Source organism: Pseudophryne corroboree, chromosome 10 (genome assembly GCF_028390025.1).
Source record: "Pseudophryne corroboree isolate aPseCor3 chromosome 10, aPseCor3.hap2, whole genome shotgun sequence".
Classification (NCBI taxonomy): domain Eukaryota; kingdom Metazoa; phylum Chordata; class Amphibia; order Anura; family Myobatrachidae; genus Pseudophryne; species Pseudophryne corroboree.
Window position 1 is genome coordinate 55,178,831 of NC_086453.1, and position 15,898 is coordinate 55,194,728.

At 47.6% G+C, this 15,898-nt stretch overlaps 1 protein-coding gene across 1 annotated transcript in view; it reads right to left on the reverse strand.

Moving 5' to 3' along the window:
- Positions 1–14,572, reverse strand: part of LOC134965973 (transcription factor Spi-B-like) — a 157,930-nt gene extending 143,358 nt beyond the window's left edge. The window contains exon 1 of the mRNA XM_063942416.1: positions 14,329–14,572. The gene's annotated coding sequence lies outside the window, so the exon portion shown is untranslated. The remainder of the gene's footprint in view (positions 1–14,328) is intronic.
- Between the last annotated feature and the right edge of the window lie 1,326 nt (positions 14,573–15,898).

Consider the following 15,898-nt stretch of genomic DNA (forward strand, 5'->3'; position numbering starts at 1 on the left):
ATTAGCCGAGGGAGTTTGAATCTGCCCCACAGTATGAAACTCTAAAAAGGAACTTTTAATGAGAAAATAATGTTCTTGTTTGTACCATGAACTTACGAGTTCTACTATAACTTAAAGATTATCATACTGTATATAAGAACCACAAATATTACTGACATATACAGAGGGGCATCGGGATTAAACATGAATGTCCACTCTGTATTTTATGTGAAGGAGGTGATTACATTTTGATACCCATACAGGGAAGACATCTCAGCCTTTACAATGTATGTGCGCTATTTCTTTGAATTTCTCTAATGGGACATCCGAGGTCCACATTAATCCAGATCAACGGTAGAACAAGAAGACAGATACAGGATCAGTGTCCCATATCTGAAACGCTTAGGACCAGAATTATTTTGGATTTCAGATTTCTCTAACGTCCTAGTGGATGCTGGGGACTCCGTCAGGACCATGGGGAATAGCGGGCTCCGCAGGAGACAGGGCACATCTAAAAAAGCTTTTAGGTCACATGGTGCGTACTGGCTCCTCCCCCTATGACCCTCCTCCAAGCCTCAGTTAGGTTTTTGTGCCCGTCCGAGAGGGTGCAATCTAGGTGGCTCTCTTAAAGAGCTAGTTAGAAAAGTTTTTTTTTAGGTTTCTAATCAGTGTCTCCTGCTGGCGACAGGAGCACTGCAACGAGGGACTTAGGGGAGAGACTTGCAACTCACCTGCCTGCAGGAGGATTGAAGTCTTAGGCTACTGGACACTGAGCTCCAGAGGGAGTCGGAACACAGGTCAGCCTGGGGTTCGTCCCGGAGCCGCGCCGCCGATCCCCCTTACAGACGCTGAAGAACGGCAGAACGGAGGTCCGGAAACAGGCGGCAGAAGACTTCAGTCTTCATAGAGGTAGCGCACAGCACTGCAGCTGTGCGCCATTGTTGCTACACAGCTCACGGATCTCGGTCACGGAGGGTGCAGGGCGCTGCTGGGGGCGCCCTGGGCAACAATATAGAGTACCTTAGAGGCAAATAAATACATCACATATAGCCATTAAGGCTATATGTATGTATTTAACCCAGGCCAGTTTATTAGAAAAACCGGGAGAAAAGCCCGCCGGAAAAGGGGCGGAGCTTATTCTCCTCAGCACTCGGCGCCATTTTCCTGCACGGCTCCGCTGGTGAGGAAGGCTCCCACGACTCTCCCCTGCACTGCACTACAGAAACAGGGTAACAAAGAGAGGGGGGGCATAAATTGGCGATATAAATATATATTGAGAGCGCATATATAAAAACAACACCTTCTAGGGTTGTTATATACTGTATAGCGCTTTTGGTGTGTGCTGGCAAACTCTCCCTCTGTCTCCCCAAAGGGCTAGGAGGGTCCTGTCTTCAATAGAGCATTCACTGTGTGGCTGCTGTGTGTGTCGGTACGTGTGTGTCGACATGTATGAGGACGAAGTTGGTGTGGAGGCAGAGCAATTGCCGATGATGGTAATGTCACCCCCTAGGGAGTCGACACCGGAATGGATGGCTTTGGTTATGGAATTACGTGATAATGTCAGCACATTACAAAAGTCAGTTGACGAAATGAGACGCCCGGCAAACCAGTTAGTACCGGTTCAGGCATCTCAGACACCGTCAGGGGCTGTAAAACGTCCCTTACCTCAGTCAGTCGACACCGGTACCGACACAGATGAATCTAGTGTCGACGGTGAGGAAGTAAACGTATTTTCCAGTAGGGCCACACGTTATATGATCACGGCAATGAAGGAGGCTTTGCAGCTCTCTGATACTACTGGTACCTCAAAAAGGGGTATTATGTGGGGGGTGAAAAAACTACCTGTATTTTTCCCAGAATCAGAGGAATTGAATGATGTGTGTGATGAAGCGTGGGTTACCCCCGATAGAAAAATGCTAATTTCAAAGAAGTTGTTGGCATTATACCCTTTCCCACCAGAGGTTAGGGCGCGCTGGGAATCACCCCCTAAGGTGGATAAGGCGCTCACACGTTTATCAAAGCAAGTGGCGTTGCCGTCTCCTGATACGGCCGCCCTCAAGGATCCAGCAGATAGGAGGCTGGAAACTACACTGAAGAGTATATACACACATACGGGTGTTATACTGCGACCGGCAATAGCCTCAGCCTGGATGTGCAGTGCTGGGGTAGTGTGGTTGGATTCTCTGACTGAAAATATTGAGACCCTGGATAGGGACAGTATTTTATTGACTCTAGAGCAATTAAAGGATGCTTTTCTTTATATGCGAGATGCTCAGAGGGATGTTTGTACTCTAGCATCAAGAGTAAGCGCGATGTCCATATCTGCTAGAAGAAGTTTATGGACGCGACAGTGGTCAGGTGATGCGGATTCCAAGAGGCATATGGAAGTATTGCCATATAAAGGAGAGGAATTGTTTGGGGTCGGTCTTTCGGACCTGGTGACCACGGCAACTGCCGGCAAATCCACCTTTTTACCTCAGACCCCTTCACAACAGAAAAAGACACCGTCTTTTCAGCCGCAGTCCTTTCGCTCCTATAAAAAGCGACCAAAAGGACAGTCTTATCTGCCGAGAGGCAGAGGAAAGGGTAAGAAAGGGCAGCACGCAGCCCCTGCCCAGGAACAGAAGCCCGCCCCGGCTTCTACAAAGCCATCAGCATGACGCTGGGGCTTTACAAGCGGACCCAGGAACGGTGGGGGGTCGACTCAAGATTTTCAGCAATCAATGGGCTCACTCACAAGTGGACCCGTGGGTCCTGCAGATAATATCTCAGGGTTACATGCTGGAGTTCGAAAGGTTTCCACCTCGCCGGTTCCTAAAGTCTGCTTTACCAACGTCTCCCTCAGAAAGGACGTCGGTTTTGGAAGCCATTCACAAGCTGTATTCTCAGCAGGTGATAGTCAAGGTACCCCTCCTACAACAGGGAAAGGGGTATTATTCCACACTATTTGTGGTACCGAAGCCGGACGGTTCGGTAAGACCTATTCTAAATCTGAAATCCTTGAACCTGTACATACAGAAATTCAAGTTCAAAATGGAGTCACTCAGAGCAGTGATAGCGAATCTGGAAGACGGGGACTTCTTGGTGTCCCTGGACATAAAGGATGCTTATCTGCATGTCCCAATTTACCCCTCACACCAAGGGTATCTCAGGTTCGTGATACAAGACTGTCATTATCAGTTTCAAACGATGCCGTTTGGTTTGTCTACGGCCCCTCGGGTCTTTACCAAGGTAATGACCGAAATGATGGTTCTTCTACGAAGAAAAGGCGTATTAATTATCCCTTACTTGGACGATCTCCTGATAAGGGCAAAGTCCAGAGAACAGCTGGAAGTCGGTGTAGCACTAACCCAGGTAGTGCTCCAGCAACACGGGTGGATTCTGAATCTTCCAAAATCTCAATTGACCCCGACAACTCGTCTGCTGTTCCTGGGAATGATTCTGGACACGGTTCAGAAAAAGGTGTTTCTCCCGGAGGAAAAAGCAAGGGAGTTATCCGAACTTGTCAGGAACCTCCTAAAACCAGGAACGGTGTCAGTACATCAATGCACAAGAGTCCTGGGAAAGATGGTGGCTTCGTACGAAGCAATTCCATTCGGCAGATTCCATGCACGGACATTTCAGTGGGATCTGCTGGACAAATGGTCCGGATCGCATCTGCACATGCATCAGCGAATAGCACTGTCACCAAGAACAAGGTTGTCTCTCCTGTGGTGGCTGCAAACTGCCCATCTGTTAGTGGGCCGCAGATTCGGCATACAGGACTGGGTCCTGGTGACTACGGATGCCAGCCTACGAGGTTGGGGAGCAGTCACAAAGGGAAGAAACTTCCAGGGCGTGTGGTCAAGCCTGGAGACGTCTCTTCACATAAATATACTGGAGCTAAGAGCGATCTACAATGCTCTAAGTCTGGCAAAACCGCTGCTTCAGGGTCAGCCGGTGTTGATCCAGTCCGACAACATCACGGCAGTCGCCCACGTAAACCGACAAGGCGGCACGAGAAGCAGGAGTGCAATGGCAGAAGCGGCAAGGATTCTGCGCTGGGCGGAGAATCATGTCATAGCACTGTCAGCAGTGTTCATCCCGGGAGTGGACAACTGGGAAGCAGATTTCCTCAGCAGACACGACCTTCACCCGGGAGAGTGGGGACTTCATCCAGAAGTTTTCCACATGATTGTGAACCGTTGGGAAAAACCAAAGGTAGACATGATGGCGTCTCGTCTCAACAAAAAATTGGACAGGTATTGCGCCAGGTCAAGAGACCCTCAGGCAATAGCTGTGGACGCTCTGGTAACACCGTGGGTGTACCAATCAGTGTATGTGTTCCCTCCTCTGCCTCTCATACCAAAGGTGCTGAGAATTATACGGAAAAGAGGAGTAAGAACGATACTGGTGGCTCCGGACTGGCCAAGGAGAACTTGGTATCCGGAACTTCAAGAGATGCTCACGGAGGATCCGTGGCCTCTACCTCTGAGAAGGGATCTGCTTCAGCAGGGACCTTGTATGTTCCAAGACTTACCGCGTCTGCGTTTGACGGCATGGCGGTTGAACGCCGGATTCTAAAAGAAAAGGGCATTCCAGAGGAAGTTATTCCTACCTTGATTAAGGCTAGGAAGGAAGTGACTGTACAACATTATCACCGCATTTGGCGAAAATATGTTGCGTGGTGTGAGGCCAAGAAGGCTCCAACGGAAGAATTTCAATTGGGTCGATTCTTACATTTCCTGCAAGCAGGATTGTCTATGGGCCTAAAATTGGGGTCTATTAAAGTTCAAATTTCGGCCTTATCAATTTTCTTCCAGAAGGAATTGGCGTCAGTGCCTGAAGTACAAACTTTTGTCAAAGGTGTACTACATATACAACCCCCAATAGTGCCTCCAGTGGCACCGTGGGATTTGAACGTGGTTCTAAATTTTCTCAAATCTCATTGGTTTGAGCCGTTAAAATCGGTAGAATTAAAATACCTTACATGGAAGGTAACCATGCTGTTGGCCCTGGCTTCTGCCAGGAGAGTTTCAGAGTTGGCAGCTTTGTCATACAAGAGCCCATATCTGATATTCCATTCGGACAGGGCAGAATTGAGGACGCGTCCTCAATTTCTCCCTAAGGTGGTTTCGGCATTTCACTTAAACCAGCCTATTGTGGTGCCTGCGGCTACTAGCGACTTGGAGGACTCCAAGTTACTGGACGTTGTCAGAGCATTAAAAATATATATTTCAAGGACAGCTGGAGTCAGAAAAACTGACTCGTTGTTTACATTGTATGCACCCAACAAGATGGGTGCTCCTGCGTCTAAACAGACGATTGCACGTTGGATCTGTAGCACAATCCAACTTGCACATTCTGTGGCAGGCGTGCCACAGCCTAAATCTGTAAAGGCCCACTCCACAAGGAAGGTGGGCTCATCTTGGGCGGCTGCCCGAGGAGTCTCGGCATTACAACTTTGCCGAGCAGCTACGTGGTCAGGGGAGAACACGTTTGTAAAATTTTACAAATTTGATACTCTGGCTACAGAGGACCTGGAGTTTTCTCATTCGGTGCTGCAGAGTCATCCGCACTCTCCCGCCCGTTTGGGAGCTTTGGTATAATCCCCATGGTCCTGACGGAGTCCCCAGCATCCACTAGGACGTTAGAGAAAATAAGAATTTACTTACCGATAATTCTATTTCTCATAGTCCGTAGTGGATGCTGGGCGCCCATCCCAAGTGCGGATTGTCTGCAATACTTGTACATAGTTATTGTTACAAAGATCGGGTTATTATTGTTGTGAGCCATCTTTTTAGAGGCTACCTCGTTTTGTTATCATACTGTTAACTGGGTTCAGATCACAAGTTGTATGGTGTGATTGGTGTGGCTGGTATGAGTCTTACCCGGGATTCAAGATCCTTCCTTATTGTGTACGCTCGTCCGGGCACAGTACCTAACTGAGGCTTGGAGGAGGGTCATAGGGGGAGGAGCCAGTACGCACCATGTGACCTAAAAGCTTTTTTAGATGTGCCCTGTCTCCTGCGGAGCCCGCTATTCCCCATGGTCCTGACGGAGTCCCCAGCATCCACTACGGACTATGAGAAATAGAATTATCGGTAAGTAAATTCTTATTTTTTCCATCATTTGTAATGTTGGCATACAGGTCTGCCATCAGAATTGTGGGGTCTAGGACTCACAAAATAGGCAGGATATGGTATTTAGGATCTGGTTAAAATATTTTTTTACATACCATCTTCTTTGGCAGGTCTTTTTGCGCTCTTGTCTGCGCTAGAATAACCCCTTCCTTTCATGCACCTGTGGATTGAGCAGTTACCACATTTTTTATTGCTGTCCTCTCCTCTGCAATGCAATCTTCACTCCTTCAGAGCTCTAGGGCACTGTATTCCGCAGCCGCGATCCACCCCCAATGTGATGTTACATGTCGTGACGTCGCACAGAGCCAGCCCTAACCAATATGATGCCCTAGGCAAGGTTTTGGCTGGTGGCCCCTAGCACCACCGCTAGTTCCGCCTCTGACCATGCACCCTTTTCCCAGCACCATCACCCCTCGCAGTGGCGGATCCAGGGGGAGGGGCACTCGGGCCCGTACCCCCCCTGTCATTTGTGGCCTCCGTCCCCCGTCCCTTCCCGGCGCCGCACAGGAAGATGACGGGCGCCCACTGAGATTGTGTTACCAGCAGGCGCCCGTCTCCCTGCACAGTGGCAGCCGGAGGCAGGAGCTCAGTACTGAGCTCCGGCTTCCGGCGCTGTCACTGTGCGGCGTGCGCTATGGGAGAGACGTCAGTCATGACGTCTCTCTCATAGTGCTGACTGAGGAGCGGACGCCAAGAGGAGGACTGCAGCGATCTGGAAGTGGGAACGGGGCTCGGTAAGTATGATGTTTTTTTCTTCCTTAGTGCAGCGGGGGCATCTACTGGGGGCAAACTACGGCGGGACATTACTACTGGGGGGCATCAACAAGGGGCATTACTACTGGGGGGGGGGGGAATTACTACTGGGGGCAAGCTACTGGGGGCATTATCACTGGAGGGCATCTACTGGGGCATTACCAATGGGGGGTCATCTATTGGGGGCATTACTACTGGGGGCAGCTACTGGGGGACATTTTTACTGGGGGCCATCTACTGGGGGCATCTACTGGGGGCATTACTACTGGGGGGTCATCTATTGGGGGCAAACTCCTAGGGGGCATTACTACTGGAGGACATTATTACTGGGGGGCATCTACTGGGGGCAAACTACTGGGGGACATTATTACTGGGGGCCAACTACAAAGGGGCTAACTACTGGGGGCATACTACAGGAGGGCATTACTACTGGCGGCGTAACTACAAAGGCATTACTACTGGCGGCTTAACTACAGGGGCATTACTACTTGGGTGCTAAACTACAGGGGGGCCAAACTACTGGGGGCATAACTACAGGGGCCAAACTACTGGGGGATAACTACAGGGGCCAAACTACTGGGGGCATTACTACTGGGGGCTAAACTACAAGGGGGGCATAACAACAGGGGCTAAACTACAATGGGGCAAACTACATGGGGCATTACTACTGGTGGCTAAACTACAAGCAGGCAAACTACTGGGGGCATTACCACTGGGAGGCTAAACTAAAGGGGGCGGGGGTAAACTACTGGGGTCATAACTGCAGGGGCATTACCACTGGGGTCATAACTACTAGGGCACTAAATGACTGGGGGCATTACTACAGGCAACATTACTACTGGGGGCAATACGGGCATTGCATAAGGGGCACCACTACTATGGGGTCTATATAAGGGGCACTACCAGTACAGTGGACATTGCATAATGAGCGCTACAACTGTGGGCATTGTATAAGAAGCACCACCTCACATGCACCGAAGCCGCACGCAAATGTACTTGCCCCTTCCATGGTACCCCCCCTATCATTTTCCTACTGGATCCGCCCCTGACCCCTCAGTAGATGCTAAATCCTAGTGGGCTAAGGGACCTGTGACGTCAGGGGGCGGAGCAAGGACGGCAGGATACTACTTTCAGTATCCACGCCACCAACTATTACCTTTAGTAATCGTGCCCAAAGCATGGCGAGAGAAGCGAGCCCGCAAGGGTCCATTTCTGGACCCTTTGCCGAACTTGCTACTCCCCTTCTCTTGCGCGTCACGTGGGTCAAATATCCCTTAGACCACTAGGAAATAGACACAACCATCACCCCTTACCCATAGCAGTCCTCATTTTGGTGCTTCTACCTCCTATATTTTAAATAGAAACAGTGCACACATTCGCGCTCAGCCCAAAAAGGGGTGTGTTGTTGCTGGGAAGGGGAATAGCCGCACAATTGTACCCCCAATTCAAATTAAGCCACACAGTAGTGAAACTTTATTCACATTTTATCATGCGATAGTGTCCCTAACTCACGTTACATCACACAGTAGTAGCATTTTACCTTATATATGTTACTCCTCACAGTAGTGCGCCTTTTTCACAATACATCACACTATATTATTATTCACATTGGGGGTCATTCCGAGTTGTTCGCTCGCAAGCTGCTTTTAGCAGCTTTGCACACGCTAAGCCGCCGCCTACTGGGAGTGAATCTTAGCTTCTTAAAATTGCGAACGAAAGATTCGCAATATTGCGAAAAGACATCTCTGTGCAGTTTCTGAGTAGCTCGAGACTTACTCGGCATTTGCGATCAGTTCAGTGCTTGTCGTTCCTGGTTTGACGTCACAAACACACCCAGCGTTCGTCCAGACACTCCTCCGTTTCTCCAGCCACTCCCGCGTTTTTCCCAGAAACGGTAGCGTTTTTTCCGACACGCCCATAAAACGGCCTGTTTCCGCCCAGAAACACCCACTTCCTGTCAATCACATTATGATTACCAGAACGAAGAAAAAAACGTGAGTAAAATACCTAACTGCATAGCAAATTTACTTGGCGCAGTCGCACTGCGGACATTGCGCATGCGCACTAAGCGGTAAATCGCTGCGATGTGAAAAAATTTACAGAGCGAACAACTTGGAATGACCCCCATTACACCACACCATATTGATCTTTATTCACATTAGACCACACAGTAGTGCCCTTTCTATACATTATGCCACACATTAATAATGCCTTTATACACATAATACCACACAGTAATGCCCCTTACACATATGATACACATTATTAATGTCCATATAAACATAATGCTCCTTACACAATATGCCAACCTTTATGTGTCTTATACACATAATGTAGCTTACACATATGCTGCACATTATGAATGCCCTTATACACATAATGACACACATAATGTCCCTTACACATATGCCCCACTTTATTAATGCATTTATACACATGACACATATAATGCCCACACATAGGGCCTAATTCAGACCTGATCGCTGCTGTGGGTTTTCGCACAGCAGCCGATTAGGTCTGAACTGAGCATGTGCTGGCGCTGCAGTGCGCCAGCGCATGCCAGACAAACGACTGCCATCTCAGCCCTGCGATTGCCTCTGCCTGATTGACAGGCAGAGGCAGTCGCTGGGCGGGCTGGCAGCGTTTGGCTGCTGTTTTAGGGGCATAGTCCGGGCAATGCAGGCGTGCCCGGACCGTGCGAGCGGCAGGCCGCGGCGGCTGCATGACATCACACGCAGCCGCTGCGACCCGGACAGCGACTAGTAGCTCCCTGCCAGTGTGCAGGAGCTGCGCTGGCAGGGAGATACACTTCAAGTACAATAGCATCGCCGTTGTGCAATGCTTTTGTACTTGTGCGGCGGGGTAGGGCGTGACATGCGGGGCGGATTAGCCCTGTGCTGGGCGTCCCCACGCATGTCAGGGAAGCTGATCGTAGATGTGCTAAATTTAGCACATCTATGATCAGGTCTGAATTAGGCCCATATGCCGAACACTATTGCACAAGCAACCCACCTGTATACAGCATTCACACAGCCGCTAACACTGTGACCTCTGCCTCTGCTTGGATACAGATGTGTCCTCATACATCTTGCCTCAATACGCCATGCAGCAGGAGATGCCTGGCGTGAGTCAGCTGGCAGCTTTGCTAACATCGGGCACCTTTTTTTGCCCAAAATGCATCTTATTTGCATTACTATGTGGCTAGGATGCACAAGCAGCTTCTGCTGATTGAAATTATATGCGGCATGCCTATATTCTGTGTGCGACTGTGGCTGTATCTGCATATGAAATGCTACGTTACAGTGATTTCCGAATCAGCTTGTGCCCCTAGGCATTTGCCTAGTTTACCTATACCTAAGGCCGGCTCTGACGTCACTTATATAGGTGAAGAACCACAGAACTGCAGGAATATATTTACAGAGGGCCAATGCACAGGGAATGCTTGTTTTTAAAAAGTTCTCCCTGTGCATTGGCCCATGTAGTTGTGCCGCCTGGTGCAGCTCCCTAGTGATCAGCGGTAGGAGCCAGGGCTTCCCTCTCTGTCCGGGCCTGGGTCTCTGGTCCTGGTATTTCCCCCCAGGTGGCAGCCCTGTTGGCATACCATAATGCGATATCTTGGGGATGGGTCCCAAGTCTAGATGCGAAATGCATTTATGTTTTATATATGCCTTATACACATAGGGGGTCATTCCGACCCGTTCACACGCAGTGGTTTATCGCTGCGGTGTGAACGGGTGCGGAATGCGCATGTGCGGCGGCTGCAGTGCGCGACGTTGCCCGGCGACAGGGGTTGCCGGGTTACGTTGCGGCTACTGATGGAAGCGGTCGCAGAGCCGACTGCAAAGAAGATTGACAGGAAGGAGGCGTTGCAGGGCGGATCCGGACCGTTTGGAGCCGTTTTCGGGGAGTGGTGAGTAAAACGCAGGCGTGTCCAGGAGTACAGAGGGCGGAGGAGTGACGTCAAAGCCGAGCCCATCATCGCTGGATTCATCGCACAGGGTAAGTAGGTATAGGCCTAGTCTAGTTTTGCTTGAATTTTTTTTAGCTTAGCAGGGCTGCACAAGCGATTGCAGCCCTGCTAAGCTAAAATACACTCCCCCATAGGCGTGGGTTAGTTGATTGCAGCAGCAGCAGCTAAAAGTTGCTGGCTGCGATCAACTCGGAATGACCCCCATAGCCTGAAGGTGTTTTCACACAATATTATTGCATTTTGTGCATGAAACAAAGCGTGTGTATTTTGAACTATCAGAAAGTGAAGGTGTCACTATCTCAGAAAATTTCGAGTGTGGATAATTTTGGATTTCTGAATTCAGGATAAGGGAGACGCACTTGTGTGTACAGACTGCCACAACAGTGACCACTTCCCTGCATTGGCAGCCACCGGGGAACAGTAGTTTGAAATTGTCCATAGAGCGTATATCCCTAATATGGGATGTAGACATAAGGTCGACATTTACCGTGTCTACATTCATACTGTTGTCACAATAATACTGGCAGGTGTAATGTCAATATTGTGTAAATGTCGATATTCTGAAGGGTTAGGCTGCTGCAGCAGAGGGTTAGATTAGGCAACTTGAGGGGAGGTTTAGGGTTAGACTGAGAACTTGGGGTTGGTTTAGGAGCTGGCGGTACTCACCGGTGAAAGCTCTGATGGATCTGCCACAAGCCACCAAAATGTCACAGCTGAACCCGGAAGACGCCGCTGGGGCTGTCGGATCCACTGTAAAATGTAAGTCACCAGTAGACAACCAGGGCCATTTTATCGACATTTCATCAGTGTCGACATGATGAATGACAACACTGTCAATATCAACATGCCAAGCAAGTCAACTTTAGGACCATGTCGTCATTCTCATGTTGACAAAAATAACACATATCTTACAAGGTGAGTGCAATTACGTGAATTACTGCTTACTGTGTAATTATATCACATTATTATATTATATTAAGGATCACTATGATTTTCCGATGCACGGGATGCCGGCAGCTAGAATACCGACAGCGGTATCCTGTCCATCCGAATCCCGACAGCCCACCAGTAAGCCCTCTAACCCTCCTCTGCCCCCTACTAACCTTCCCTTGTGGGTGCCTAACCCCACCATCCCCGGTGGTGCCTAACCCTAACCCTCCCTTCCCCACTGCCTAACCCTAAACCCCCCCCCCCCCCTTCCCCACTGCCTAAACCTAACCCTCCCCGCCTGATGCATAAACCTCCCTCCCTCCCCGGTCTCTAACCGTAACCTTCCTGGCCCTGCTCCCTAACCTCACCCCCTCGCGCGACAGGACACCAGCACGTCCCTCTGTCCGAATTATCGGGATGCCGGCTGTCAGTAATGTGACGCCGACATCCTATGTGTCGTTAGTATCTCGACGCCGGCCTTGCCTCCTACTTTGGGATCCCTGCGTCGGTGTATAGACCGCCACGATCCCATCTGTCAGGGGGCTAAGTGTTTCTCGTATATTAAAGGACAAAATATAAAAGCAATCTCACAGGAGGAACACAATGCAGCGTCAAGGCACTCAGCAACCCACTGTGGTGATGTCAGCTGCCACTGGGTTGAATTCCTCCCGCAGAGTGTTAGGGACTATGGTGACCCCCTAAGAATGGACTTTGGAGCAGATAGTGAACTTATGCACTTTGCCTATAACAAATTACATACAAGTGACAAACAACACGCAGTGACAGCCAAGGGCACTAATTACACCATGTGATGAGACATGCAACATGTTGACGAAGAGAAAATGTACAGATAATGGGAGTGGGAGATTACACGGAAGTTGTTTGAGACACTTCCAGCTTTACCACAATGTTGATCAACACAAGCCGTCGCTGTACACAACTGACCACTAAACCAACTGGTGAACAAAGTGACACAGGTCTGCTGTTCAGGGAAACACAAAGGGCAACCTCCTCGTGCTTTAATAAAATAAAACATGTTCTACAGAACATTAATAAATAGTACGATAATATCACAAACTACCAGGCTATTTGGTAACTGCTGTAATTCAGTGCATGTTATTGTTATTTAAAGCCTGCAGTACTCTCATTCACCATGTGCACGGGGGGGCATCGGTCTTCAACCCCTCCTTTATAGTGAAAGGGTCACTTTACTCATTAAACTTCTGAGCCATAATGCCTCAAGGGGTCCAGGGTCTTTATGCCTTCTTCACTTCAAGGTCCTTTGATCCAAGATGAAAGGAACTCTAAGGCATTTTCAGGGGGTAAGGGTTGTAGAGTCCACCTGATGGGCCCCTTTTCTGAATCTTCAGCCTATCCACAAAAGAAGGAACCTATGGGAGTAATTCAGACCTGATCTCAGCAGCAAATGTGTTAGCAGTTGGGCAAAACCATGTGCACTGCAGGGGAGGGGAGGGGGCAGATATAACATTTGCAGAGAGTTAGATTTGGGTGGGTTATTTTGTTTCTGTGAAGGGTAAATACCGTCTGCTTTATTTTTACACTGCAATTAGATTTCAGTTTGAACACCCCCCACCCAAATCTAACTCTCTCTGCACATGTTAAATCTGCCCCCCCCTGCAGTGCACATGGTTTTGCCCAACTGCTAACAAATTTGCTGCTGCGATCAACTCTGAATTAGGCCCTATGAAAGAGCAGAGATGTGAGAGCCATATGCTTACAATGACCTCCAATAGACTTTGGGAGCAGAAGAACTTAAGGTCTATCTCTTTGCCATAAAAAGTGGATACGTAATACATTTCTATTTAGCCCAAGTGTTCTACTTAGCTATAAGGCCAGCGTAAAGTACAGAAGTGGTATTAGAAAGTTCCATAGGCTATGTGCCATACTTGATGGCCACCATAGTCTACATGGACGTTGGGCGGTATATGGCACCTTAAGCTTTCTCACCAGCATCTTGGCCAAATATCAGAGATAGTATCTACATTATATTGAGGAGCCTGACCTTCAAAAAGCCTATAGTGAAATTAAATTTTGTACCTAAATAATGTTCAGGAATAAGTGAGTTCAAGGCTGAGTGTGATCAAACTTACAACTGCAACACAGCATTAGTTACAGTAGTGATTACCAGAATGGGCACACACTTTTCCATCAATATGCAGCAAATCCTTCATTCTCAATGTGGTTGAAAACTGAATTCTGTTTAAAATAACCTGCTGAGGCACAAATCCTGATTTGCATATTAAAAATAAGCAGCAGAGGCCTAAGTGACCCCCAGTTTCAGATTCTGTTGGCCAAACCATAATCGTGCTTTAACAACTCAGGACTAATATTAATTCAAAATTTTGTACAATGGTGGAATCAACCATCAATGCCAGGGACACAGAGAGAGGGGTTTGATGGCTAAGAAACGTACCTGGGACCACGCTGTCTGGGTCCTAGACTTTCTAGGGAAGTACAGCCAACCCTACAAGGTGATATGCTACATTCAGTGAGCAAAAGACGGCCCGGTATTCACAACAAGGTGGCCATGCCCCCACACGCCCTTTCACTCACCTACAAAGCCCTCAACTGCTCTTCCACATGCCTCTCCTGCCTCCCACCTACTCCGCCCTGGCAGCGACTGGCTTTCATCCTCCTTGATCACCTCTTCCCACATTTGCTCCTGGATTTCTCCAGCGCTGCTCACAAACTCTGGATTTTCTCTCCTTGCTGTATCAGACTATTGCCCAGCAGGGCCACAGGGGTTAGGCAGTTGGCTGTTGGTTGCCTCAGGGCATCTGCTGGTGTGTACCTCCACTCGGCCATACCACTGCCACCTGTACACACACATATTCCAACATTTTTGGTAACTAATCTTGACTCCCCACCAGCCTCTTCACCAAGTATTCTTAGGTTATGACCATTATCCGTGATCATGCTTAATTAATTATAACATAAACTTGACCTTATTTTTTTATTTTATTCCTTCTGACACCCCCAACAAAATTGTTTTGATTTGCCCCATCCCCCACTCTAACATTATTTCTGTAATGAAATTAATATTATGCTTGGATAGTGCTATGGATATCTGCATATATTTTAAATGTAGCATATGTACTGTAAATTATACTGTATACTTACTGCTATTCAATAAAGAGAGATTGAAAGAAATATATAATGACATTTTTATTCAGTCTGATTTTGCTAATCTACATAATACTCATAAGAAAGTTACTATCGGAATGTCAGACACATTTTTAAACTATTTAATATAATCACAATTTAATATTAACACATACCTAACGATATGATTCCAAAGACAATTGCAGACACAAATAACTTCAAAACAAAGTTAGGCTTCAGTTTACATTGAATATTCTGGCACCCGTATTTTAAGTTTCAGATCTCTGGCCCAGATGTATCTGTGTGTAGTTTGTATTTCCTACCCATGTTACAGGCTGTGTTGAACCGATTTGTTGGTACTTAATCACCGTGCAATTTATCACTCTAAATAATAAATAAATCTGGATCTCAATATAGGTATCTTAAAATCTACCATATACAGTAAATGCACCCAAAGCAATGATACAACAGTCATCATTATCAATTTATGTGTAGCGTAAATGTGTTTCCAGAGCAAAAGTAAATAACTTTCCTCAGTAATGTTAAGGCAACTCCTCATATTTTATTTATTAATAGTCATTTGGATAACACCTACATATTACAATACAATAAATAACCAATCATGACAGTCCCTGCCCTAGTAGAGCTTACAATCTATTTTCCAAACCTACAGGAAAACTTTTTTTCTGTATATATATGTATATATATATATTTTTTTTTTAAGTTACAGGAGCTTATACTTGAAAAGTAACAAATATAACAGCCTCCAATGGTGTAGTATTAAGAAAACTCAATTTAATAATCGTAATAATACATAAAGTGGACTCTTACAATATAAAAAAGAAAGCATGCTTATTTGCTTCAACAGTTGAGGTATCACATGATCAACCCAACACATTGGGCGGGATTCAATTCTTTTCACCCGTTTCCACACTCGTTCTGTTTCTGCCCTCAGGGACGTTGTATCATTATTTCAGCTTGCTACCCCCGCAGTAGTGAGGCACCCAACCCTTTACACAGT